This window comes from Zeus faber (assembly GCF_960531495.2).
Source record: "Zeus faber genome assembly, chromosome: 17".
In the NCBI taxonomy this organism is placed as follows: domain Eukaryota; kingdom Metazoa; phylum Chordata; class Actinopteri; order Zeiformes; family Zeidae; genus Zeus; species Zeus faber.
In genome coordinates this window covers 26,004,258-26,029,942 of record NC_137204.1, presented here as the reverse complement: position 1 = coordinate 26,029,942, position 25,685 = coordinate 26,004,258, and the positions used below count along the sequence as shown (strand labels likewise).

The window sequence follows — 25,685 nt, the reverse complement described above, 5'->3', positions numbered from 1 at the left end:
TATGGAAACAGCCATTATCATGGAGAAATATGAATCACAATACTGTCGTGGCAGCTGAAGTATGTTGGCATTACCTTAACGTCAATGCAATGCCTGGTAAAACCTTTGACGTGCACATGATCCATTGATGCGGCATTTTCTGTGGTTGCACCTTTTACCAGTTGAGAACGTCCACTTTGCTGCAGAACAATAATAATAAATAATAAAATAATATAGTAACAGTAATTGATGCTGCAATTTGATTGGCTGATGGCGGCCATTTTGTTCATTTGCATCAAATTTGAAGTAGTTACGAGAAAAACGTTTTGGACTAAACCCAAAAAGGCGGAACTACCGGGACCCAAATGGCCGCCGAATGAGGTGTCGCCATTGAAAGTTATATGACGGCCATAGCGCCACCTATCGACCAAAGTACACCAGATCTTTCACAGTGCCTCAGCGTCATTTCCTGCACATATCTACCAAATTGGATGATAGTTGATGAGTTATGGCAGACTATGTCAAATAGGCCAGCCCAGATATTTATTGTAAACTTTGAAAATTTATTGTGACCAAATTATGGGGCATAGCAAATGTCCATTGAATAAATTGTATTCGGGGTAGTCCAGACATGCTGTGGTCCAAGTTTGATGAACATTGGACCATAAGCCCATTTTTTTTTTTTTTTTTTTTTGCATTTCCTGGTTTTGGGAACATATCAAACCTATCTTTCCATGTCTAGTGTCTGTGGGTTTTACGGTTTCTGAGCGGCAGCCACCTTTAGCGGAGAACAATAATAAAATAAAAAAAAACAATAGGGTTCCCGTATTTTGTGCTGGACCCTTAAAAAGAAAAAAGGAGTTGATTCAAATTATGTTATGTCCAAAAAAAAAAAAAAAAAGGCATGTATTAGGATGAGCGTTATGTCATCTCTTGTATCTCCTTTATATATATAGGAAAAAAAATATTTTAAATTCTACTGTGCAAGGACTGCATTCAGAAATATGAGACAAAAAAAAAAAAAAAGAGACACAAGGGACACACCAGTGAAAAAGTAGTTCCTTTATCAAACTTAAATGTTATCGATTAAAATGATTACATACTTATAAACCGAAGACATTAATATTGCAGGAATTGCCAACGTTTTAAAATGAGGTGTAGAGTCAACTATTGTAGGTTCTAGTGCAGCTTATCGTACCGTAATGTGACAATAACGATGTCTACAGTATAATTAAACATCTCAAGCAACTTAATGCCTCAAAAAAATAAAAAATAAAACATTATATATATATATATATATATATATATATATATATGCTTATTTAAGAATCTGCAGTCTCCAGACAGAAGTAATTTTTACCTTTCCAAGTACTTTAGTTGACAGTGCAGTGAATCGGACTCCAGTGTCGAGGGAAATATGAACCCATATGGCACCAACCAGGACCCAAGGGGAGAAACAAAACAAAAATAAACGTATATAAAATTAAATTAAAACTAGCGCCTCAGATCAGAGTTGTGGTTCACGTTAACAAGACCGAAACGCTGGGGTCAAGCTGCGTCTCACAAAACGGGATAAAACAAAATCGGGTGCCATCCGGCAGGAAAGAAGCCAAACGGGCAGATGCAACAACAGCAGAGGAAGACGATAGGGAGGTCGAGCGACCCCGCCCCTTTAAAAAACAAAAGTAAAAAAAAGAACCATAGCTTTTGTGAACACAGTATCGGCCCTGCTCGAGCCCAGCACTGCGTCCAAAATGGCGTACCAGACACCCGTTGTTCCTACTGTATTCCCGTGTACTTTAGTATGTGAATAAAAGAGCAATTTCTTCTCAAACATTCTGCCTTGTCACCCGGCGTCTTGTCCTCGCAATGCATTTTGGGATACGCTCGCCAGCGTAGTGTGCAGTGCCGGCATACTACAATGTAAATAAATATTAAAAAAAATATTAAAAATTAAAAACAACAATATATATATATGTAAATGAAGACATCTATATTTATTCAGTGTACTCAACTTGATATTGTGAAATTAAGATGTACATTAAGTTAAAAATAAGGTTTAGCAAATTTAAGATGAATAAGTTGATCATTCGATAAGTCAATCAGTTGACTGACTATATATATATATATATTTTTTTTTTTTTATTCCAGTGTACTTTTCCACATGCTATTTAATGCATACAACGGTTTCAGACATACTAAACACTAATTTGGTGCACGGAATAGTACACTGGCATTACTTTTCAAATACTATTTGATGCATACTCTGGTTCCAATGCAAACATACTAAATAGTGTACAAGTATGCCACCTGAGGAAGCAAGTCACCACATTCTTTTGACCTACATACTAGAGTACACGCATGTAGGACCTAGTACAACATTTTGGACGTAGAGGAAACCTCTGAGAAAAAACAGAAAAAGGAAGATATTTGTAATGAATTTTCATTTAAAAACCCAAAACAGTGTATGGCACGCACACACGCACACGCACACACACACACACACACACACGCACACACACACACACACACACACACAGGCACAGAATAAAATTGGGACAAACTTATTAAAGTATTCTCAAATGATCTGTTGTTTCTAAAACAGTCAAAATAAATTTTCTAAAATTATCAAAATAAAATGTAAAAATAAGTGCGCCAATGAAACTCATTTACCCGTGTCACCCTGGAGCACAAACGGGCAGTTGAGTCGGGGGAAGAAAAAAACAAAATAATAAAATCAACAAAAATAAATACAAACAAATAAAATCAACAAGAACAAAAATAAAATTAACAAAAATATTGAATTGAAAATAAAACATAAATAATCAAATGAACCAACACCAAAATTAAAAAATAAAATAAAATTATCAAAAACAAAACTAATAAACAAAATAAAGAAATACAATGAATAAACCCCCCCACCCCCAAAAAAAGGAAACAAAATAAACCCATTAACATTTAAAATGGCACCACATGATGAACCATGAGAAGGCAGGCCTCACAGACAGAAAAAAATTAAAAAAAAAAAAAAAATTAAAAATAAAGTGTTTGAAACGACCGACCCGTCCAAACCATTTCCATTAAAAAAATAAAAAATAAAATAAAACAAAAAGACAAAAGCTTCAGGTAGTGCACATAATGTGGGGAAGAGGGGGCAAGTCCATTCCGTCCGTCCGTCCGTCCGTCCTCTCCTCCGACGGTCAGTTCACTTTGTCCTGGAAGATGTAGAGGTTGTTGGTGGTCGCCACGGCGATGATGTTGTCCTGGGGGTGCCAGGCGGTGTGCAGGATCTTCTTGTTGAAGTCCAGACTGTCCACGCTGATCTCGTCCTTCTTGCGCTTCCCGCCGCCGCCGCCCACCCGGCGGGGCCGCAGGGTCTGCCAGGGCTTGCTGCTCTCGCGACAGGCCTCCAGCGTCACGTCGCGCTGCCGCCCGCGCTCCAGCATCCGGAAGAAGTTGTTGTAGGAGCCCGTCATCACCACGCTGCGGGCAGAGTCAGAGACCAATAACCACCACGAAATGATTTCATCGTTGCGTCTCTTATTCGTTTTAGTCTCGAGTCACTCCAAAAAAAAAAAACAAACAAAAACAAAAAAAACATCCAGAGAGGAGAAGTCTACTGAGGAACGAAAAAGGTTTGAGGGGGAAAAGCATAAAAAAATTAAAATAAAAGACATTGTAGTGGTGTTCAAAATTATTATTATTTATTTTGATTTTTTTGTTGCAGAGCCCCCTCGCTAGGATTTCACCAAAAAAAAAGCACAAAAATAAAAAAGTGTCCTACGCAAACTGACGCAGTTCATAGTAACCCAGGTGGAGCGTCACATTCATTCATGGCTTTTATTTAAGAGGGGCAGGAAGGTGCACAACTGATGGAATAGTAATAATTAAAATATGAACAAATTGTGTTATTTTCAATCCACCAACTAAATTATATATTAAGAGGCCGACTCGAAACAAATAAGATAAATAAATAAATAACTAGCGCCCCGCCGGGGGGACGCGCCCCCCGCTGCTGTGGCCGCGTTCTCTCTCACCTGTCGTCTCCGTTCCAGCAGCACTCGAACTTGTCGAAGATGCAGTCGTTCTCGTACAGCGAGCACAGCTTGCTCCTCAGGTACTCGTGCACCTGGGGGACGCGAGGGGGGGGGGCGTTCACAGCTTTCATAGTAAAGGCACAGATACCCCCCCCCCGAAACAAAAACGACCCCAGTTAAAAGTAAAAGGGGCCACCTTGGCATTTCTAGTCAAGTAAAAGTGTATAAGTACTTTCTCCTAAATGTGCTTAAAGTAGTGAAAGTAAAAGTACTCATCTATAATACCTCATGATTATAGCTCAAAATATAATTTACAATAAAATATTATCAGTGTAGTCAGTCATTTATGAGGATATGGACCTGAAGAATCACCGATGACCAATCCTACATAAGCACTTTGATAGATTTAGTCTCAAAATCGGATTTATATTGAAATTATTCAAAGTTCGGTTTCCGAAATATTCGGAATATTTCATATTAATAGATGCAGTATATAAAAATGTGTCTCCAAAACCGAATATACTGCACTTACTGAATTTATTTACTTTTGTGCACTATGCACCATCTGTCATATTTCAATAACGGGCTGGATTATATCTGCGCATAAATTAGCTGCATGACACACAAACTCATTTTTGAACGATATAACTTCCCTGGGTTAAAACAAACAGCCAAACAAACTAAACAGGTTAGTCTGCTCTCTAGTGGACAATGGTGACAACTGCAAGCAACGCACAAGGCGTGGCCTCAGCGATAAAGTAAAATAGAAAAACAAACAAAAAAATAAAAATAAACATTAGAAAGCTCGGATTACAATTAATCTTTGCATTTAATTCGGGGCAAGAATCCCAAAAATACCCAGCAGAATCACAACAGAGTCATAAAACGCCGTTGGAATTCAGCTGCTGCTGCCTTCAGAATTGGCCACCCAAGCTGAATTATTCAACGCGACACCGTAAATATTAATGTGAGTTATCAAGGGGAGGAGGCTTATTTTGAACCGCGCATTACTATTTAATATGCGACAAAACACACGTCAGCGGCCAAACATCTGCACCGCCGCCGGCCCAGCGGCTGTTTTTGAGAAAACGGAAGCGGCGAACGCTCCCTTCCAGCGGGATTTCCAAGGTCGTTCAAGTCTAGAGCTTCCACTATTCCATCAGGGGTTTATTATTAGGGGACGTTTCAGACGCCTTGTCGCTCGAGTTTGTTCAATATCACTGAAAAATTGTCGTCCTCATTTTACAGGACGTAGAAGAACGTCGCCGCGATCCGACGAGTTTGAGGGCCGCTTTGTGACATCGTCACCCGCAGCTAAACAAGCCCAAGCGTCTTCCCTCGGAGCCCGTTGGCATCCTGCGCCCTGCGCTCAAAAGGAAACTCGGAAACTGTAACTCTGGTGGGCGTCTTGGCGCCGCAGCGAGTTCTACGGACCTTTGGAGGAACCGTCCCTTTTCTTTTGCGTCCGCGCTGCGTGTTCCAGGGTTTTTATTTGAACTGAACATCCAGTGACGTGTGTGCGATACGGTGCGTTTTATGGAACCTCGGAAAACTGTAATACATACCTAACATGGCTAGACTGGACCCCGTGTATTGCTGCCTGCAGCCATATTTTTGTATTTCATTTTAAATTGGCATTATGGCTGCATTCTCAGATGTGTTGCGATGAATCTTAAAAGTTATTCACAAATGTAATCAAATTTAAATGTTCCAATTTGAAGATTGTGGTTTTTGTTTATTATTATTATTATTATTACTTACTACTACTAACTTTGCCAAAAACCTAGCACGGCTACCATTTCAGCTCACGCATCCTTTTTTAAAAGCTCATCTCCAACAGGACATTGCCTGGAACAGTGGTTCTCACCCCCAATTGATATCAAGGAGCCTCCAAGAAAATTTTTATTTTTCGATTTTTCGGTTTAAAAGTGTATTGTACATTTTCTAACGCCGCTATCGTCTTGCAAATGAAACCCGAGGCCAGTCGATTCGTTCAGTCAGTATTCCAACTTTAGCGCGCAGACACCAGTCTAGCGCTAAGGCGCCGAAAATCCGATAGTCTCCTCATTTCTCCCTTGGACGATGGTTGTATTTTGGTTTTCCCTCTGGAGGCGCGGCCCCCTCTCCTCACCTGGTAGGTCTCCAGCGGGGCGGCTCTCCATGTTCAGGTCCCAGATCTTGACGGACAGGTAGTCCCTGGTCATCATGAAGCGCCCGCTGTGGCTGAACTTGACGTCGGAGATGGAGGAGATGATCTCTGAGAAGAAGGAGCGGTTACTGGGGTCCTCCGGCTCCTCGAACACTGAGGGGGAGGAGGGAGGAGGAGGAGTGAGGAAAAGGAGGAGAGAGGTTTATAAACTGAGGGGCAACGGTCTACTACGAAAAGATAAAGTTATGACAACAATAATAATAATAATATACACAACATGCAACTCAAAGTGCTTAAACAACACTAGACAGACATACAGGTCTGATAAGAAGACAGTGACATTGATGGCTTTTTCCAGCCATTTTTAATTCAACACCACTGTAGCCACAAATGAATTGAAATTTTAATGTTCTGTATGAGACTGAATTTATTTCCCCATTAAATATTTGTTTTTGCCAAGTTGTGAAACTGAGTCGGTGGAAACTCTCATTATGCATAAAATGTCAATAGAGAATCCTATCGCGAAAGTAAATATCAGTAAATATCAGTAAATATTAGTGCATATTTGTATATATATTAGTAAGTATTGGTCTCCATTTCAGTTCCAGTTCTATCGATTCAGCCGTTGAAGGGTCATGTTCGTGCCTCGCTCCGTGACTTACAATGCATATTAAATCTCTCGCCAATTACTGCTCCTCAATTATTGGCCTTGAACTACTTTTCCAATAATCAAAATATTTTCAATCCCCCTTCAATCCCAAATGTGGGTTTTAAATCGGAGAATGAATAGAATTTGTGATAAATAAATCAAGAGGAAATACCCAAAACTGAAAAGTGGTATAATATTTACCTTGCTTTAATAAATTGTTTGCTTTGCTTGTTACTATTTGATGGCCTTCTAAATCCCTGTAAAGCACTTTGAGCTGCATGCCGTGCATGAAAGGTGCTATAAAGATAAATACTATTATTATTAATGGTTATTACTAGTATTCATGCGTTGATTTCCTTCTATTAATGTTATTAAAGCACTTTAATAAGCTGCATGTCGTATATGCAAGGTGCTACAAAGATAAATACTATTATTATTTATGGTTATTACTAGTATTCATGCTTTGATTTCCTACTATTAATGTTATTAAAGCACTTTAATAAGCTGCATGTTGTGTATAAAAGGTGCTCGAAAAAAGGTATAAATAAATATAAATAAAGGTTATAAAGCATCGTTTATAAAGAATAAATAAAGTATCAATATATTTATAAAGTATAAATACAGATTATAAAGTATAATATGGGTCATAACATTTAGTATTTATAGTTATTATAATTGGTAATAGCACTAGGGTTAGGGTTAGGGTTCACACTGGTGGTGTAATGGTGTGGAGGATATTTTCTTGGCACACTTTGGGTCCCTTAGTACCAACTGAGCATGGTTTAAAGGCCACAGCATACCTGAGTATTGTAGCTGATTGTGTTTTCTTCAAGTATGTTTTCCTTGCACTGCATTCTCTGTCTGGTTGTAAGATTAAATAATGTAATGCTATTTAAAATTACTTTTAGGAGGATTTAAATGTATATTTAATACAACACAGTCAATTAATTCTATTATATAATTATAGGACCCAGAATCGCGATTGTGGCGCCTCCCCTTGCGGCTGCCTGCGCGAGCACCTTGTGTCGATTACGCACATTTTGGTATTTTTTAGTATTTATAGAGCTTATTGTGAGTAATCACCGGGTGTCATGACATTTCACTGCATATATGTATGAACGTATGTATATGTATGTGACAAATAATCTCTTGAACTTGAACTTGAACTTGAACTAGTAGTAATTACAATTTGATTTCCTTCTATTAATGTTATAAAAGTAGTTTAATAAGCTGCATGTTATGTATGAAAGGGGATATAAATAAAGGTTATTATTATCATCATTATTACCGGAAGTACTATTTGATCAATTCTATTAATGTAAATCACGTTGAGTTACATGTTGTGTATAAAATAAAGGCTGTTATTATTATTATTATTAATTAAAATAAATTGGGGGTGAACAGTGATATTTCAAGCGCTCATTGCTGACGTTTGGAGTGCTGGTCGCAGAGCGCCGACGCCCTCATGTCGCAGAGGCGGATGGTCCCTTTGCTGCTGCTGTAGACCAGCGTGTTGCACTGCAGAGGGTGGAACTCCGCCGCGGTGATCACCTCCGTCAGGTCCTCCATGTTGGATGGCTTGATGTCCACGATGTCTGGGGAGCGCCGCGTCAAGGACAGAAAACCTTTCCTTTTCTTCCAGGACTATTAAAATAGTCGGTTACAAAGAAAACTATTTATATTAGATTTATCAAAAATAATAAATAAATCAGATTTTTTTCATTAATTAAATAATAAAACCGAATACTATTTTTTTTCTTGAAAGTGCATCAACTACCTTGTCAAAAATTAGGAAAATAAAAAAAGGTAATCAGTATCCACATATTTTCATGGGATCCAAACCTGAAAGAGTTAAATTTGTCCAAATTTTATGAAACTTAACATTTTGCCACACTCTTCATTATACTGTATATTCCATTCATTAGATATTTGATAACATTTTTGTATGTATTTTTAAATTTTATCAACTTTAATTCTTCGACTAGATTCCAAGCACTTTTATTTGTTTACTTTTTGCGTTTGAATTTTATTTTAATGTTCATTGAATGGAAAGTGCCTGGATCTGCATCATTAGTGTAACGCGGACAGACAGACACGCGGACAGACAGACAGGATACTGAAGCTGCGGTCGGTGATCTCCAGGTTCCACAGGTTGATGCGCAGGTCGTCTGCAGACAGGTAGGTCTCGTCGTCGCTGTTGACGGAGATGGAGTTGATGTGGTAGGTGTGGGCGTTGGAGAAAACCCGGCGTGGGCTGGCCTCCACCATCAGGTCCATGGGACGGAACACCGGCACCTGATGGGGGAACCGGGTCAAACAGGAGCAATTCAGGGTTTAATAATATCAGAAATAACATCAACCAGACGGATGATGACTTTTTATTTTTTATTATTATTTTTTTTGTAGTGTATTTATTTATTTTAAATGGAGCCACAATTACGGCATCAAATTTGATTTAATACTTTGATGGTGCAATTGGTAATGTTGCAAAATAAGTGACAAATAAATATAAATATAAATAAATCAATACGTATATAAATGATACTAACCTCACGGACACATCATGGTCAATTTGCATGTGTGAATAAAATACTATTAATTGTTCCTTTTAACTTCATTCATTTAAGCCTTTCTAAATGCCCAAAGAATCACAATATACAAAACATAACTTAAGTCGTGCTGTGAGTCAAAATTGTATTTTTATGAATTAGATCAAACAATTGGTTGTGATTATTTGTAATTAATTGCTTCGCCCCCACAAGATTGAGGCTTGTAATGGTCGATATTTAAACATGGAATCACCAAGTTAATCAATAAATCACCAAATGAATATAGAACCAAGACAAAAGAAGAACATTTCAATAGTCAAAGAATACTATTAAATGACACCTTTTCAAATGTAATTATATATTTTTTTTACCATTTGCACACATAAACATTTCAAATGAATGGCTAAAACCAGCAGGTTATTTTTCCCCGAGTTAAGCAGGTTAAACAGACCGACCCTCAGGGAGGTGACGGAGCTGGGGTCTCGGTAGCCTCCATCCTCCTCCTTCAGGTTGTAGCCTTCCGGCCTCTTGTCCCGTTCACTGATTTTCCACAATTTAATCGTTTTATCTGTCAAAGAAAAGTAAAATGATTATTCTTATATAACTTTTGTAACCCCCTTTCCCCACATGGAATCCGTAACGTCGCTGGGCAAAAGACGTCCGGTAAACGCAGTCGGTATCATTCCCGCATTGGCGTCCTTTACGGGGAAGTTCCGGGTGGAGTGTGTTCCCACAGCGACGACTCTTACAGGTACATACGTCAGGTGGGGGTGAGAACTTTATGTGTGTAGTTGCGATCGTTTGGAAAATCTGTCTGCAACAAACATACAATCTGAATGGGTTAGATTGTTTTTTTCCCGGCTCTCAGAGACCAGCGCTTCAGCCTCCACCTTCCCCGCCCCTCCCTGGACAGACTCGGTTCCCCCCGCTGACGGAGCGGGGGCGGAGCCCGTGTCCCCGGACGCATTAACCCCAAACCTGACGTTATTAAACCAGTGTGGTCTTTTTCAACCTGTCCTACACCCTCTGCCGCCGGAGAGGGAACGTTCTCCACCCGTTCAACCTCTCCCCGTCCGCTCGCTCCCGTCCGCTCGCGCGCCAGCGCCCGGCGTCCCGGAACCACAGCCCCAACTCTGAAAGACTCCGGGTTTGGGTTGGGTGGATTGACGATTTGATCGTCAATCGACTCCACCGATCGCCAATTTACATGAACGACACGCCACTTGGAAAATCTACTTTACCCGCCCTGATAAATCACAGTCGACCGTAAAGCACAGTCGACCGTGTTCTGAAACTGATGCCCCGCCCTGAATCCATCAGAGCGGGAGAGCGAGAAAGAGAGAGAGAGAGAGAGAGAGAGAGCGAGAGCAGAGGCCCTCCACTCTGAGCTCTTTTACTATCGATTGTTTCTAATGCTCCTTGTGTTCTTGCACTGTGTGTGTAAAAACCACTGTGATGTTTTCCCTCTGGTTGTCGTGACTCCCTGTTCGTCTTCTCAGCCCCGTGGGGGAGCGTAACGTCTCCATCCACTAAGACCACACAAGTGGAACGTCACAGGGACTCAAGTGGCGGTAGACACGCACGTCTGTTCACGTCTGACATCAGAACGCGTCTCGTGTAACCGCTTGTGATGGGATCTCACTTCCCCGCCCTGTATGCAAATCTAATATACTGTAATTATAATATAGCAACATACTGAGTTCCACAGCCTTGGGATCCACCCTGTTGTTTATATGGATGTTTAAGTCACTATTCAATATTATTCTATCATAACTGGTGATGATAAGCAATGCCAATTCAGAGAATTCTCGGGGGAAATGTGATAGTTAGAGTAAGAGCTGAAGTTTCAGTGTTAAGGACAAAGGACTTATGGACTGCATGCAAACAACACAGTCAATTAATTCTATTATATAATTATAGGACCCAGAATCGCGATTGTGGCGCCTCCCCTTGCGGCTGCCTGCGCGAGCACCTTGTGGCGATTACGCACATTTTGGTATTTTTTAGTATTTATAGAGCTTATTGTGCGTAATCACCGGGTGTCATGACATTTCACTGCATATATGTATGACCGTATGTATATGTATGTGACAAATAATCTCTTGAACTTGAACTTGAACTGTATAATGTAGTATCATAGAGGAAGATTTACATGTAGGTATGGAAAATGAAAAGCATAATCTAAACGTAGAATTTGAGCAGTTTTTATTTTGGATCCATTTATTTCTGTTTGTTTCCTGCTTGTATGAAACATATTTTTTTTATGTTTCACACTGTCCCTTGCTGCGTCACGCACATCTTCCCGCTGCATTCTGTTGATATTGGACTTCATTCAGTAAAAACATGATGTTTTTGTGCAAATACTTTATGTTGTAAATAATAAATAAATAAAACACCCGCTCGTGTTCACATATCACGCCGATACGGAACATTACCGGTCAATTTACGGCTGGGAAAGGGGCTTTATAAACCGTCATTTTTTGGATTTAAATAGGAACCACATGGGACATAACTCAAAAATAAATAAATAAATAAATAAATAAATAGATAGATAGATAGATAGATAAATAATGTTGACCCCCCAAAATAACTGATGAACTAACATAAATATTATTATGATTATGATTATTATTATTAGTAGTATTAATAATAATAATAATAATAATAATAATAATAATAATAATAATAATCCTTAATTAATTGCAGTATTTACAGTACTGAACACACAGAAGGCTGTTTGCAAGGATCACGGTTCAATTTTATATTTTTTAAGACAATTTTGGGGAAAAGTCTTTGCACAAATCATCTCTTGTATTCAATAGAGTATTGCAGGTAAGTACTATAGATTTGGTACAGGTCAGAGGTCAGTATCAGGAACAAACAATTATAGTTATGAAATAAATGGTTCAAGGAACTGTTTTTAGAATAGTTTCATTCGGGTCAGATAGAGAAGTAAGATCAGGAACTGTAATAAATCATAAACATAAAACGCTTCAGTACGTTTTGGCTTATATAAAATCAGAAATGTGGAATGATGCAGAACTTGACTAATTACGATATAAATAAATATACAAACACTCATCAGACACAATGTTTATGTTGAAAATAAGACTCCATACTTGACGCCAATGTAACGACTTTGTTCATGAAAGATAAGTCGCAGCGGTCAAACCCACCGTTAGTGGACAGCAGGAACTGGGCGGCGTTCTTCTGGGGAAGCCATCGGATCTTGTTGATCTTCTCCTCGATTTCCAAGCTCTTCAGGTAGTCAAACTCGGGCTCGTGGCTCTGGAAAGTGCTGTAAACGTTGTACTCGCTCCGGCACTGCGGCTGGTTCTTATTCTGACGGGGAAGATCAAAGACACACCACGTTGGGCGAGAACAACCCGACGCCACTTTAAACTTCTTATGAGTGAAGAAGATTATATTTGATATCGATAGAAAAATTATATCTCGGAAATCCGGTGAAAAGAAAATAAATATGTTCGGAAAAAAATAATAATAATAAATCGGAGGTGCAAAATCTGGGTTCAGAAAGTAAAAATCCACTCTGGGATTTTGAGTCAACCGCGCTGCCCATCATCCATTTTATTGAGGGAAAGCAGCCAGATCAGTGCCTGGTTGGAACCAAACCACGGCAGCAATTTCACCCTGAACGCGGAGTTTCCCCCACCCCCGTTGAAAGTGGATATTTATCAAAAAAAAGAATCGCCGCGCCAAGTGTTGGGCCGTCACAATTAATTGAGCCCACGAATTGATTCACGTTGTTTCTGTATCAGAGTTTGACATGATATCAATATTTTTGTCGCACACAACAGATGACGACGATACTGGAAGGCTATTCGAGGTTCTCATCAAGTATAACATGTCGAGATAGCGATTGTAGAAGCGGATTGCGAGCCCCTTCCCCGATGCCCGGTCCGAGCGTATCTCCAAAGAAACTTAATTGGTATCAAGCATCTGCCCAGTGCACCTCCAACTCCTGCTGGAAGATGACCACGCGGCCTCCCTTGTCTCCGGTGGCGAGCAGCTCCCCTGAGTGGTTGAATTCAACGGTGGAGATGATGTCCGCTGCAAGGGCGGACACGGACACGGACACACGGACACACGGACACACACACACACACACACACACACACACACACACACACACACACACACACACACACACACACACACACACACACACACACACACACACACACACACACACACAAAGTTTTATTTCAATTTATGAATAGATTTGAAAATTGAAACATTGATACTTTGTGAGAGGTAGACAGAAAATCAGCTAGGATGTTGATGTTCCAATATACAGACAGCATCAAAACAGGAGCAAAACCACAATAAAGCAATACAGTAAAAATATAAAACAGAAAATTGTGGAAAAATGTGAAAACATACAATAAATGATAAACAAACATACAACAATATAACAAAAAAAAAAACCCAGAAAAAAGGCAATAAAAATTTAAGATAAAAATGAAAACCTGAAAAATTAAAGGTTGAGTATAAAATTAGAATATACAGTCCTTTACAATAACTTGTGAAATAAACAGTGAACCAGAGAGATCAACTTGGAAGTGATTCAACCATTTTGCGTTTAAATATAAATAGCACCGTAGCCACGAATGAATTGAAATATGAATCTGTTCTGTGAAACACTTCAGCCATAAGCGTCAGGTGGCCTTGTGGAAACGTTTGCAGCAACTCTGATCATGTATAAAAAGGTCGCTTTATCGATATAGAATCGTCTCGCCAGCAGTCTCATCGATGTTGGATTGAGTCGTGGCGCTCTGTATCGGAATCGAACCGTGAGACCACACCCAGCCCTTTTGCAGCTTGTGGGTTCTAATAATTTAAAGGAAAAGTGCGCTCCGATTTAATTAAATATGATATATTTCACTCAATATGTCCACTTGATTTGGCAGAACAGAGACCGGCAGCTTGTGAGAAGTGCCGCTAGCCGGTACACGCTCCAGAACAGTAGTTTACGTTATGGATATGATTTGGATTGTGATACCAAGGATGAGATAATAATGTTAAACGGAACATGATGCTGTGATGTGAGGAGCAGAATTAGGAAAAAAAAAAAAAGTCTGATTATAGAAGGACGTCCACGGACACGGAGGAGAAGCTTTTCTCTTCTTTTAACTATGAAATTATTGTGAAATATTTTGTTTATTGATTCCACGACCAAAAAAAGATAACATTATTTATGATGACTTAATGTGACTGGACTAAATTAACATCCCCGAAAAAAAATTACACAATTACATTTATATTAGAATTATTATAGAATTCTAATATGAATATTTATTATAGTTGGTGCATAAAAATTCAGCAGAATGCAGGAAATTAAGTGATTGAAGCTCAAAATAAATGTTTCTTTCCACGTCGTCAATGCTGGCATTTCACTGGCGGCTGTGATGTAACCCCCTCCCACCCCCCCATTCAGTAATTGGGGGCGGATCTAATCATATTTTTTCCCCATTCACTGCCATGTTAATGATCTGAACCGTGATATTGCAACGTGATCCGCACAACCTAATGCACCCCTCATATGTTATTCTGTGTATCCATACCTGAGTTTTGTACGTTAATAAATTATAATAATTGTCCAAAACTCTCTTGGTTTTATTGATTTATTTGGAAAGGGCCTATGTTTTACCATTTCGAACAAGTAAAGTTGGCTATCGTGCAAGAAAAACATCTCAGCCTCTTGCCTCATGTCAAGCGCCACGTCAAGCTCCGAGATCGATTGCGTCCTTTTCCGTTTCCCTCTCGACAGAGCGCCACCAAAGAAGCAGTGCCTCCCAGTGTCCTGGTGGCACACTGCTACGTACTAGTTTGCACAGAACAAGCGTCTCGGCAGGCCGCCCAGGCGCCGGGCGGCCACGGTCGCCTCCGACGGCACGGGAGGACAACACACGGCCTCGTTGACATAAGCACCGATTTGAAAGTAGAATTATGAGGCGTTTGAGTTAATCCGGACTAACCCCCTGGATTTATTTGGGCCTCTAGGAATCAGAGCGCGCTGGCAGGTTTGGGCAGATTTATGATCAAATCATCAATCGACTCCACCGAAAGAGACTGACATCTATGACAGGAGATGTAAAAAATTATTATTATTATTTTTTTTTAATCAGCCAGGAAAAGTCTGAGCATTGAAAGTTTATTGTGTTCTGAAACTGGAGCAGGAGAGAGGGGGAGAGGGGGAGGGGACGAGGGGAAGAGGGAGAGAGCGGGGGCGGAGGCTCTCACCTTCTCCGCTCAGAGCTCTTGAGTAACCACTTATGATCGGATCTCACTTCCCCGCTCGATATGCAAATCTTGTGATAATTATATAGCAATAAATAATATAATATAGAACATAACATAATATAGAATATAATATAGAGTACGATATATAATAATATAAGATATAATATGATATATAACATAATATATAATAATATAATATATAACATAATAATATAATATATAATAATATAAGATATAATATGATATATAACATAATATATAATAATATAATATATAACATAATAATATAATATATAATAATATAAGATATAATATGATATATAACATATAATAATATAACATAATACTATAATATATAACATAATATATAACCTAATAATATAATATAATCTCATAGATAAATATTTCCATTTATTTTAGTTTCTTAGTTTCTTGCTTGTATAGAAAGCGTAAACCTAACTCAGAGTTAGTTTAGTAATTTGCCCCTGGGATTATTAAAGTATTTCTGATTCTGATTCTGAGCATTGGAGCAGAGTTTATTTCCATTTCTCCTCCAGACGGCGGTGCAGGTCTTTGTATTCCCGATCCATTTATTTTCCTTTGCTTCCCGCACGTATGAGACTATTTATTGTTATTTATTTTTAAACACAACTGAGTGAAGGGACTTTCCCGCCCCGTCCCGTTGCTCTCCACCGCCATGGGACTTTGTTTTGTAAAGAAATCGCCCAATCGCATTGGAATTTTGCACGATCGGCCGAGCCTGCGTGCCGGGCCGGCCGGAGCGGAGCTGCGTAAAGGATGTCAGCATATGTAGAGCAGACAGAAAATGAGAAGTAACCTAGTTTTAACGTCCCCCCCCCCGCTACCCAACTCGTCTCCACAAGCAGCAGAATGTTCCTTTTTAACAGAGGCTCCACACGCGCACGCGCACACACACACACACACACACACACACACACACACACACACACACACACACACACACACACACACACACACACACACACACACACACACACACACACACACACACACACACACACACTCTCTCTTAACCCCTCACTGCCCACTGGAGCAGAAAGACAATGCTATAAAAAGGTTGCTGTAGATATCTTTGTGTACGCTGTGGTCCCGCAGGCCCAGTATCGGGAGGAGGGGGGGCTGTTATGCATTTTCAAAAGCCAGGAACCTAAAATAGTCTGAAGCAGACCGTGTTAGCGCGAGCCACATCATCATCATCATCATCATCATCATCACCACCACCTCGCAGCCGGTAAAGCAGGAACATTCGTCAGAGACCACCCACACGACTGCTCTGCACTAGCTAATAAAGGCCGCCCGGACGACGCCGTTTTCCCGCGCATCACATCGAGGAAATGTGTGAAAAGTGAAAAGGTATAAATATTCTGTTCTGCCACGCAGTAGAAGGACTTTGAGGAATACTGTTGATTATCATCATCGTCATCATCAACAACATTACTAGTTATTATCATTATGACTGCTACTAATACCATTATGCTTATTGTTGTTTGATTGTTATTATAATGCCATTATTTTTACTACTATAGATCCATACCATCTCCCAGAATATAGATGATATACTATGTAACATGGTTATACACATATACTATACCGGCATATATACTATATCAGCATATTTACCAGTAATACCATTGCATATTATTGCTAAACGCAACTGCTGCTGCTGCTGCTTATTCTTTGTATTCCCTTTGGTCAAGTTTCAATCCCAACAGTGCTGCCTCCTACTAACTTCCGTTCATAGAAATCTCCTAGTATTTTCCGAAGCCGGTATGAACAAATGCTGGTTTTGTATTTGCGTACAGTATAAGAGCAAACATCGCATCGCATTCACCTCAACGCCAGCGGCGTTCCACTACAGTCGGAGTTCCCCAGTCACTCACCATTTGATCGAGTTGTCGACAGCAGCGCCACTTAACAGATTGATAGCTAAATTTAATTTGATTAATTTTCTATTGAATTCATTGTTCCACCGCCACTGCAAAGCACGCTTCCCTTCACTTCCATTCACTTCCATTCACTTCGCATTGCTCACAGCAGTCCAGACAGACAGAGACACAACTATTACAATCAAGAGCAGTAGCTATACATGCAGCTATTTTTAAAGTGGTAATAGATGAGGTCGTCCGTGTTGGGTGGATTACGCTGCAAGTCCCAGAATTCCTTTTAATTCCTTTCCTTTTTTCCCCCCCTCCCCCCTTCAACATCTGGGTTTCCCCTCGTCTGCGTCTCTACATCAATCACTTTCTTTTCGCCCCAAAGTTTTCCTGCATTTGATCGTTTGATTTTTCTTGATTTCTTGGACACGCGAGGCGGTGGGGATAACTCCTTCTGCTCTTCCGCGAAGGGTTCGGCTGCGGCGACAGTTTACCGACCACAGCGAGCCACGCCACGCTATCTGCATTTCCCTCACTGCGCGGGGCCGATCGGTGCGAGGAAAGGCGCGGCCCTGGTGGCCCCCGCCACCAACCACGGAAACGACATGTAGCAAGCACAGGCACAACACGAAGGCGTCGAAACGACTTCTGCGGTGGCGGCGAAATAACGTATCAAATGTGGATTTCGTTCCGCAAAAACAACTTTGTGGGTTACCACTGTTAACCTTTCCAATTTCGCCCACGTCGTGGTAATATTCAGGTACTGACACAAACCAGGAGCCGGGTTACAAAACACCTGGGCCGAGGTCACAGCAGTGAGTCGCCGCGGAGGATCAAAACTAGGCTCCGTCTCACAACAACTGTCCGGGGCCAACGTCTTTGCACAAGGCTCACGCCGTAAAGAGCCCTGCGCAAGCGGCAAGGTTGACCGAAGAACAAAAAAAAAAATAATAATAATAATACTCAGTGTTTCAGCAATTTAAGAGTATCTGTGTATTTAATGGTTTGAATTTGACGATGGCAGAATTGCGATGACAGAAAAGTCCCCGTTGAGGGTTTTGGATGCAGCGCATATGCTCAGCGGGGCATTCCAGAATATGTGAATAAGACCCACCGCAGCGGTGGTTCTCAATAGGGGGTCCAGAGACCCCCAGGGGTTCTTCAACAGGTTCCAGGGAGGGCCCCAGCAAAATTATTAGATTATATTCAGCTAATTGTCATTGCAGAGAGTACAAGTACTGAGGCAACAAAATGTTTTTCTCTGCATTTTACATCCTAGTACCTGACGTATCCATATAGCGGTGTGCCATATAGTGGTGTGCCATATAGTGGTCAGCCATATAGCGGTGTGCCATATAGCGGTGTGCCATATAGCGGTGTGCCATATAGTGGTGTGCCATATAGTGGTGTGCCATATAGCGGTGTGCCATATAGCGGTGTGCCATATAGCGGTGTGCCATATAGCGGTGTGCCATATAGTGGTCAGCCATATAGTGGTCAGCCATATAGTGGTGTGCCATATAGTGGTGTGCCATATAGCGGTCAGCCATATAGTGGTGTGCCATATAGTGGTGTGCCATATAGTGGTGTGCCATATAGTGGTCAGCCATATAGTGGTGTGCCATATAGTGGTGTGCCATATAGCGGTGTGCCATATAGCGGTGTGCCATATAGTGGTGTGCCATATAGTGGTGTGCCATATAGCGGTGTGCCATATAGTGGTGTGCCATATAGCGGTGTGCCATATAGTGGTGTGCCATATAGCGGTGTGCCATATAGTGGTGTGCCATATAGCGGTGTGCCATATAGTGGTGTGCCATATAGCGGCACATCAGCATGCTGCCAGGAGCAGCCAGGGATCGAACCATACGCTCTACCTCCTGAGCCACTGCCCCCTGGATATTACTAGATATATTATTATATAGACAATTCACCATTAATGAATTTACAAAACACGAGGGAATGTACAATAATGACTGTTTTGATCTCCCCAACTATACATACAGTATATCAAACAACAAAGAACCTTCTCCATTTGGGGTCCAAGAGGATAATCGTACTGAACACATCTGTGGTGTAATGCACATTAAACCGAGGGTCCTTGTTATGGAAAAGGTTGAGAATCACTGGTCTAACTGCATTGCTGCGCCACACGGCACTGGGACTGTGTAGGTTTTCCAGCCAACGTGCTTCCTCTGCAGGCTCCTTCATCTTACCTTCTGCCACGTCATCATCAATGGCTCCTTTCACCTGGGAGAAGCACCACTGCATGTCATTGTTCCCATTTCCAGATCCTGTGGAAACAAATGGCGTCCCGTGTGAAAATCGCTCTCGCCAGTTCGCCGCAGCGGGCTGGTACCAATAACGATAACAGAAAATGGTCCGATATGTCAGAAAAAAAAAATGGTACTTTATACCATACAACAATATAATACCAATACAAAAAAAAACCTGATGACCAGACTCATTTCGAAACATGTCAAGCTATTAAAGGTGCAACGCGTAATATCGGACAATTGGCGCCAAATAGTGCCCCTCGAAAGGAAGCCATAGAAACAACACCAACTTGGCCAAACATGGCGTTCCCCCTTCACCCGGCTTCTCGGCCGTCGTGGCAGAGGGGTCTTGCAACGCGGGTGGTTTGGTCTCTGCATGTTCAAGCTAAAAATTAAAACCAGTTTGAGGACACGAGCGGCGCGGTGCGAAGGGATGGTGGCGGACATTGACAGGTCTGGGGTCTGAGGGGCGTTTCCTCCTTAAACTGAGGGTCCAGAGAGACCAGACTGCACCGCCTGGCTTGAGAGCTGGAAATCTCAGCAGCCATCGACAACATCTGAGAACCGTCTCTCTCCATCTAATAAAATATTAATGATGGTACGTTTAAAAGAACAGCAACTTGATTTTTCTTTTTTTAATCTATAAGACGATTAGATGCCTCCAAAGGGGAAACCTGATTCCAAGAATCTAATTTCAATGACCTCAAACTAGTGGTCAAAAGGTCAATCTTTTAAAGTAAAAGATTAGATCTGTACTCGATATTGTCCGATGCTGATAATTAAGGATTTTAAACAGTGGTGAAATTGTGATCCCTGAGCATTTAGCCAACTTGGAGGACTTATACACATGCCGCAACTATAGCCTCAGACTGGTAACGTATGTAATGTTTTGCAATTGATTACCGGACCCAAAAACTGCACCGATTCATGTGGATAGTCATAAAAAAAGCGAAAGTCAATTTAGCAAGTGAACAACGGCCATTTTGCATGACCTTAGCATAGTTTCGGTCGCCAGACTCTGCAAAGACACATCAGGTCCGTAGATAATGAAGCTCTTGTGCAATGAAGCTGCAGATTAGGCGCTTGAGCCTTGAAGAGAATAAACCCCGTTTTCAAAAATGGCAACTCAAGTAACTTGATGACGGTAATAAAACTTGCAAATTCCATTTTAAGGTATGATTAATCTTCAAGCCCAAGACTGAGCCCGAGGTTAAACATGCAATAATCTACAAGAGAAAACACGCTGCATTGGCCGTGCTCGTTACAGAGCAAAGCTGGTTCGATTCCGCATAGCTTACTTTTTTTTTTTTATCACTTTATTCATTGTTCAACAACAAAACATTTGTTTGATAGGTGTCACATGTCTAATACGCAGTCTCACTTAGTCACTGTAGGTTCATCGGATCTGTACAATTCTTCCACTGAGAGAAAAATATACGAGTGAATTCAATGCAGTCATCACCTCTTAGATATACTACTGAGCAAATAACAAAGTTGCTCTGTATATCCCTGGAGTATTTAACATTAAGGTAATAATGACGAACTTTCTCTTGCTATAATTCAACATCATAATACAGTATCGTAAGCTAAATCAAACAGGGGCTTCCTACACACCTGGGTGTCACACCTCCACCATGTATGTATTGCATGGTAGATTATAAACATACACGTTGAACATGGACCTACAAAGTTCATGAAAATAGTTGTAAGTCATTTATTTTGAGACATGATTGCATGACGCAAACGTACAAGGTTGAGCTTCTAATAGTTGCAGACTAACTTCATCTTCTAAAGGTTGCAGACTAACCTCATCATCTAATGGTTGCAGACTAACCTCATCATCTAATGGTTGCAGACTAACCTCATCATCTAATGGTTGCAGACTAACCTCATCTTCTAATGGTTGCAGACTAACCTCATCATCTAATGGTTGCAGACTAACCTCATCATCTAATGGTTGCAGACTAACCTCATCTTCTAATGGTTGCAGACTAACCTCATCATCTAATGGTTGCAGACTAACTTCATCATCTAATGGTTGCAGACTAACCTCATCTTCTAATGGTTGCAGACTAACCTCATCATCTAATGGTTGCAGACTAACTTCATCTTCTAATGGTTGCAGACTAACTTCATCATCTAATGGTTGCAGACTAACTTCATCTTCTAATGGTTGCAGACTAACCTCATCATCTAATGGTTGCAGACTAACTTCATCTTCTAATGGTTGCAGACTAACTTCATCTTCTAATGGTTGCAGACTAACTTCATCATCTAATGGTTGCAGACTAACCTCATCTTCTAATGGTTGCAGACTAACCTCATCTTCTAATGGTTGCAGACTAACTTCATCATCTAATGGTTGCAGACTAACTTCATCATCTAATGGTTGCAGACTAACTTTATCATCTAATGGTTGCAGACTAACCTCATCTTCTAATGGTTGCAGACTAACTTCATCATCTAATGGTTGCAGACTAACTTCATCATCTAATGGTTGCAGACTAACCTCATCTTCTAATGGTTGCAGACTAACTTCATCATCTAATGGTTGCAGACTAACTTCATCATCTAATGGTTGCAGACTAACTTCATCTTCTAATGGTTGCAGACTAACCTCATCTTCTAATGGTTGCAGACTAACTTCATCTTCTAATGGTTGCAGACTAACCTCATCTTCTAATGGTTGCAGACTAACTTCATCTTCTAATGGTTGCAGACCAACTCCATCATCTAATGGTTGCAGACCAACTCCATCATCTAATGGTTGCAGACCAACTCCATCATCTAATGGTTGCAGACTAACTTCATCTTCTAATGGTTGCAGACTAACTTCATCATCTAATGGTTGCAGACCAACTCCATCATCTAATGGTTGCAGACTAACCTCATCTTCTAATGGTTGCAGACTAACTCCAGCTTCTTCTGCTGCTAAACTAAGTTGAGCTTCCAGGACGCAGACCGTCTCCAGGCATTGGCGCTAGCTCAGCAGGCAGTCGTGTGGCTAGCCAGGCTAAGTTACTCAGCTAACATTAGCCAAGTCGTGGAGGAGGGAAAAACGGCCGCTGGACGGCAACGTCCCGGACATCAACACGGGGTCACGTTCACACACGCGACCCCGCACAACACGTACGACTGAGCGGAGCCCGCGCGCCGCCGTTACCTGCCATGGCGGCTCTCCGCAGTCACGACCCCGGGCTCCCACGCTGCGGTGCGGGCCGACGCCGAGTTGTTCCTGGTTCGATAAACTCCTCCCCGAAGCGAGCGGGGCGACTCCGGGTGTCACACCTCCGCCGTCACCTCCACCGTCACCTCCGCCGTCACACGCGCGGCGTCGCTCTCCCCTCGTCTCGCACTCCCGTCGCACGCGCCGCCTCCCCCCGCGCGGTCACGCGTCGCCGCGCACGCGCACACCGGCCCCTTTAAATGGCGCGAGAGCGCGCGAGCCCGGCGACGCGTGACCGCGCGGGGACGCGCTGCGTTCACGTGCGACGGGAGTGTGGGTCACCGCGGGCGCGGATGACGCAGCTCAGCCGCATTCCGACCCGCCCCCTCGAAAGTTAAAGTCAAGGGAAAAAATAACAAATAAAATAAATAAAATATATATATATATATATAATTGGGAATTTCAAATCGGAATATCGAGACGCGTCGCAGGGCCCCGAGTGTGCAACGACAACAGACACGGCATCACTCAGCGTTAACGTTCACATTTCATGGATTTTCATGTGAAAACGTGCACACCTTGGAGCTGTTCCACGCTTTGGTTTTAGCTCCCGTGCAGGTGCTTGCATGATTCGCGGGACTGCCAAACACACACAAACAAACACACATTTACCGCGGGTGTCGGGATGCCACTCGGGGTTACCGGTTTCTGGACTGTGTTTGAATGCAGCCATAGACGCCAAGACGCCGGACACGTAAATAGCGCCGCCATCTTGGCACGGTGTTCACGCCGCTGGTCGAGCTGCAGACGGTGCACTTATTAAACAACGGGTCGAAATAATGTGAGGAATCGTATTTCTTGGAGAAATGTTGCAGTTTTGTGTCGCATGCGGGTGCACAAATTGTCGTCTGTCCCAAGGGTTAAGGGCTGGGAGGCAGTAGAATCAGGGACAATTAAGAAAATGTGTACAACAACTGTTATACGTGCACAGTTATTTAAAATGATGATGATTATAATGATGGCGATGATGATGATGATGGTGGTGATGATGAAGATGATGATGATGATGGTGATGATGAAGATGATGATGATGGTGATGATGATAATAATGATGATGATGGTGGTGACGATGATGATGATGATGATGATGATGATAATTATGGTGGTGATGATGATGATGATGATTAGTATGATTATTATCAATCATTTTGGCGGGGATCCTCTTAACGGACCTCGGGAGTCCTCGGTCTGAACCATTGGTTTTATGTCAATTTGGAGTTTTGCTTCATACAACAAATTATTTCACTGGGAACCAAAAATCCATGACATGCACAGTGACCTGCTGCGTTCAAACCTAGGTGACGAATATTAAGGAAACATTTGTGCAAAAAAATGTGTTGTTTCTATTGACATTTATTTATTATTACATTTAGATAGACAGACAAACAGATAGACAAACAGATAGAGAGATAGAGAGATCGATAGACAGACAGACAGATAGACAGATAGATAAATAGATAGATAGATAGATAGATAGATAGATAGATAGATAGATAGATAGATAGATAGATAGATAGATAGATAGATAGATAGATAGATATACAGAGAGAGTTTCTTGAATTAAAGTAGTGAAATGGAGAAGCGCATCAATGTCATAATGAAAATCATCTGGGTAATAGGCCACAAAGGTGCCAGCCTACCTTGGTTTTGATAAGTAAGCCACATATATGTGTGTGTGCGTGTGTGTGTGTGTGTGTGGACGTGTTTATTTCCACCCTAGGCTAGAATATATGTATTTTAAATCACCACTAACAGACCTGTACTGGCGTGCTGGTTTTATCTGTATTCTATATTGACTTGCACAGTACAAGTCAATATAGAATACAGATAAAACCAGCACGTCAATATCGAATACAGTTCCTGTTACTACATCCTCATTCTACCACCACCTGCACATATTGGTTAACACGGTGCCGCTTCCTTTTAACCGTTTATATGTGTACTTTTCTATTTTTTTACGAGTTGTACTGTTCTGTCAACTTCTGCTGTAATGTCTGAATTTCCCCACCAAGATCAATAAAGTATTATCTTTATATGTATTTATTTGTTTGTTTGTTTGTTTGTTTTATTGATTGTTAAACGTTCTTTTAAACAGGGTAGCCATTTATCATATCTTAAGTTATCCTATATTATGTAATTTTATTGTATCATATCTTTTCTTCTTATCGTTTCTTTCTTTTCCTCTTTCTTTCTATCTTATCTGATCTGATCTGATATGATCTGATCTTATCATATCATATCATATCTGATCGGATTCTATCGTATAATATCTTATCTGATCTGATCTGATCTGATCTGATCTGATCTGATCTGATCTTATCATATCATATCATATCTGATCGGATTCTATCGTATAATATCATATCTTATCATATCATATCATATCATATCTGTTCTGATCTGATCCTTGTAATGCACTGATTGCATATTACAGATGGTATATGGCGTGCAGTTCTGCACTCCGTCCAGGGGAGGGCGGGGCTGCTCCTGTCCCCGTGTTGACGCTGTTGATTGGTTTATTATGCAGTGGAATAAAGGGCTGGAGGACGCTCCCTGCGTGTTTTTATAGCGACAGGCGACCCTATGACGTCATAGTCACCTCAGATTACTGGTGTAAAAACAATATAAACACAAGAATGC

The 25,685-nt window shown here is 41.1% G+C and overlaps 1 pseudogene across 1 annotated transcript; it reads right to left on the bottom strand.

The window, feature by feature from the left end:
* Positions 1 to 3,179: 3,179 nt before the first annotated feature.
* On the bottom strand, positions 3,180 to 23,130 carry LOC307243599 (serine/threonine-protein phosphatase 2A 55 kDa regulatory subunit B alpha isoform-like; annotated as a pseudogene). The gene is made up of 10 exons (XR_013844774.1): positions 22,983 to 23,130; positions 19,760 to 19,837; positions 13,337 to 13,434; positions 12,540 to 12,705; positions 9,819 to 9,931; positions 8,932 to 9,109; positions 8,245 to 8,409; positions 6,148 to 6,318; positions 4,017 to 4,108; positions 3,180 to 3,462 (listed from the first exon to the last, which is right to left on the bottom strand). The product of XR_013844774.1 is annotated as a serine/threonine-protein phosphatase 2A 55 kDa regulatory subunit B alpha isoform-like (transcript).
* Positions 23,131 to 25,685: the final 2,555 nt, after the last annotated feature.